Genomic DNA, 3,912 nt, shown 5'->3' on the forward strand with positions numbered 1-3,912 from the left:
TGTCGACCTGGAGTCCGGATACCATAATATCATACTCAGCCTTTGATGCTAATAATTCCAATTCCCCCATTTTACCTGCTAGACTTCTTGCATTTGCAAGCATACATTTTAGTTTAGTGGTTCCCTTATCCGCTTGTTTATTTAAAGGTATCCTATCATGGTTTACTAGAGCCTCCCTAGAGTTACTCTTACTGACTGTCCTTCTCGCTCCCTTTCCACCCCCACCATACTTAATACTGCCCACCTTACTCTTCTCTTTGATCAACCCAGTGTTTCGACCTAAATTCTCCACCCTGACATAACTATTTTCCCTTATGCTACATATATCCTTTTCTTTATGCTGTAATGTAATGATGACACATAAATGTTGTTATTTAATGTTTTGGCAAAACCTTTGTTAATACCCTTTTTAGAACCCATACAAAAACCCTTGCCCTTGCCAGCTGCTCTTTCCCTCCCTCCTTCTCTGCCCCCATTTAGCTCACTACCACCATCTTTACTATTCTCGCTGCATGACCCATAGTTTCTAACTAAACCCTCTCCCCAGGCTCCTAGTTTAAAAGCTCCTCCAACCTACTAACCATCCTACCCCCAGCACTGCAGCCCCCTCCTCATTCAGGTGCAATCCATCGTGACAAAAAAGATAGCGCCTGACTGAGAAGTCCACCCAGTGTTCCAGGAACACAAACCCCTCTTTCCTACACCAGTCTCGAAGCCATACATTTACCTCCCAAATCTCCATCTGCCTCCCTGGGCTAGCGCGTGGCAATGGTAATATTTCAAAGAATATTACCTTAGATGTCCTTTCTTTTAGTTTCTGGCCTAAGTCCCTATAAACTTTCTTAAGGACATCCCACCTACCGCTAACTTTGTCATTGGTGCCAACGTGCACCAAGAACGCCGGGTATTTTCCAGCCCGGTCCGCGATGTGCCATACTCGAGCACCCGGAAAACAACAGACCATACGGTGATCACGATCCCAGTAGCAGATTGCCCTATCTGCCTTCCTGATGATAGAGTCCCCTACCACCACCATCTGCCTAGGTGCCTCTCTAACTTTCATCCCATCTGAGCCAGAGGAACCAGTCCTCCAGTTGCTAGAGGGAACAGTCTCCTCCAGCTCCGTTATTTCCTCGCTATCATCCACCGAATCTTCATTCAATCGGGCAAATTTGTTCGGGTCTCATAGTTCAGAGATGTCATGCCTTCCCCTCTTATTCTTCCTTCTAACAGTGACCCAGCTGGCTACCTGATTTTCCTTGTCTACCGGTGACCCCTCCCGCAACTCCTCCACCATTCTATGTAAACCTTGCTTGAGATTATGAATATCTCCCAGTCGCATAATGGTCTGCTCTAGATCATTTACCTGGAAATCCAGGGCAACCATTCACACACATCTCACGCATATGTATTCGCACTGGGTCGGCTGCTCCAGGTGCGCATACATCTTGCTCGACACGCACTGAGTGATATTCTTAATCACAGCCCCTCCCATTGTTTGAAAACTCAACTCCCTACTACCTTCAGAAGAACAATGCAAAACAATACAAAACTATGCAATATGATATTTACTATGACTTAGCTGTGAAGAGAATCAATATTCACAGCACAGCAGAAACAGTCAATTCAATCACATACACAATATAGTAGATAATCAATACTTATCTGAGTGGGTCCTCTCCTGCATCACCGATAGTCTTCCTTGCAGTTGCTCCAGCTCTCCGCACCTCCTTCTCACTTGCTGTCGTGCACCCGGATTCCAGCACCTGCTTCGTCCACAGTTCACAGTCCTCACTCACACAGGCTGTGGCTGCTGCAGCACACACTTGCTCACCCAGCAGCAGCCCTCACACCCTTTCTATCCCCTAGCAATACACTCTCACTCACTCTCACCCTGCAACAGCACTCACACTCTTTCTCACCCCCCAGCAGCGCCCACTTTCTTCCTTCCTTCTTTCTTTCACACACTTATTAACACACTGAACATGGCCCTCACACACTTACTTGCTCACTCACACACTCACTCACACACTCCACTAGCTGCACTAGCAGCAATGGCCTGGCAGTGGTAGGGCTCTCACACTTACACTCTCCCTCACTCCCACATACACAGCAACATCAGCAGTGTCAGCACACACACAGCACACAAACATCAGCGGCCTCACACATACACAGCAGCAGCGACAACAGAGATCAACCAAGCTGCCTGCTCCGCTGTACTCAGCTCACTTCCCGGTACCCGGCCTCCACCCGCATGTGCACATGTGTGCACCCGCTCGTCACTTCTGCTTCTGCCAGCAGTATCCCACTTCCGCCAGCAGTCGTATACTGCTCCGCTTCCGCCAGCAGTCGTATCCTGCTCCGCTTCTGCCAGCTGTGGTTGTGGCCTTATTTAATTTACGTATGTAAACAATTACTGTTTTTAAAATACTGAATTTTTCTTTTAATTGAGAATAAATATTTGGTATCTTTTAATGATTGGTCAGTTGGCTTTTTTGGGTGATTTTTTTCTAGTATGATAGTATTTGTACAAGATTTCCTTCTTACTCATTATTGGATTATTGGATAAGATCCCAAGAGTGTTTTAATGTACCGGATGCTCCAACTGCCAATTCTTATTGGAAGGAAACCATTTCATCAACCCGAAGGATCAGAGAAACTATACCATTAAACATCGTCTTGACTGTAATTGCAAACTTGTGGTGTATGTATTGATTTGTCCGTGCAATTTACTGTACATTTGAAAGACAAGTAGGAAGCTCAAAGGAAAACCAGGCCAACACCATTCATCCATTAAAAAGAGTCTCAACATCTCCACAGAACTGAGAGACCTAACAAATTTACCAGTAGTGAGACATTTCAAAACAGCCAAACATACAATTAACCAACTGAAATGTTGTATCATTGACAATATCCCACCACTCCAAAGGGGAGTAGACAGGAATAAATTGCTGATCCAAAGAGAACTTCAGTGAATCTACAGACTCAAATGTCTGGCCCCTGATGGACTCAATGAGGACTTCAGACTGGGTTGTTGCTTGTAATACACACTTTTATGTATCATACCAATGTTTGCTTGATCTTAATTCTGCTGACTTTGTACAACCATAGTCATTGGATCATGTATATCAACTTCTGCATTCTCTAAGATTATGTTGACACTGCTGTGTGTCACCTCCGCTCTGTGAGGAATAAGTTTACATCTTTATTTACACTGTGGTTGATGGACTATATGTGTTGACTCTGACACTGCCGTGTGTCCTTTTGACTGAACAGGCACTGCTGTGTGCTTACTATTGTTGCGATTGTTTCACTCTCATGCATCTGACTGTCCAATGGATATGACAGCAATATAGCGATACCACACTTGAAATGCACAGGGACGCTCCTGGGAGCTAAGCAGTGTTGGGCCTTGCCAGTACCAGAATGGGAGACCACCTGGGAATACCAGGTGCTGTAATGCACTTTGGGCCCATGATGGGCTTACATACTTGTTGATTTGGACACCTCTGTATGCTTATTGCTGCTGTAATATTTAGGATTATGGTCATTTGGCTCCCCTTTGAATGTTACTTCAATACAGTTATAACACACTGGAAATGCCCAAACTTTCATCTGATTTTGGAAGATAAGCAGTGTTGGGCCTGGCCAGTACCTGGATGGGAGACCACCTGGGAATACCAGGTGCTGTAATGCTCGTTTTTATCATGAGTGATGTGACCTGATACTGCTAAACTTATTCAGCGACAAGAGTGTTATACATTGCTATGTTATGCTTTGGTGGTGTTCTCTCATTGCTTTATGTCAATTGACTTTCTGGACATATCAGACACAGTGTCTCAGTGCACTGCGCTCCTTCTGTGGTTTAAGCTATTATACACTGGCTGCTTTCTCTTGGAGCTTCGTTTATTA

General features: G+C 44.9%; 1 pseudogene; it reads left to right on the plus strand.

Moving 5' to 3' along the window:
* Nucleotides 1–3,575: 3,575 nt before the first annotated feature.
* Nucleotides 3,576–3,696, plus strand: LOC135054367 (5S ribosomal RNA; annotated as a pseudogene).
* Nucleotides 3,697–3,912: the final 216 nt, after the last annotated feature.

This window comes from Pseudophryne corroboree, chromosome 2 (assembly GCF_028390025.1).
Source record: "Pseudophryne corroboree isolate aPseCor3 chromosome 2, aPseCor3.hap2, whole genome shotgun sequence".
Classification (NCBI taxonomy): domain Eukaryota; kingdom Metazoa; phylum Chordata; class Amphibia; order Anura; family Myobatrachidae; genus Pseudophryne; species Pseudophryne corroboree.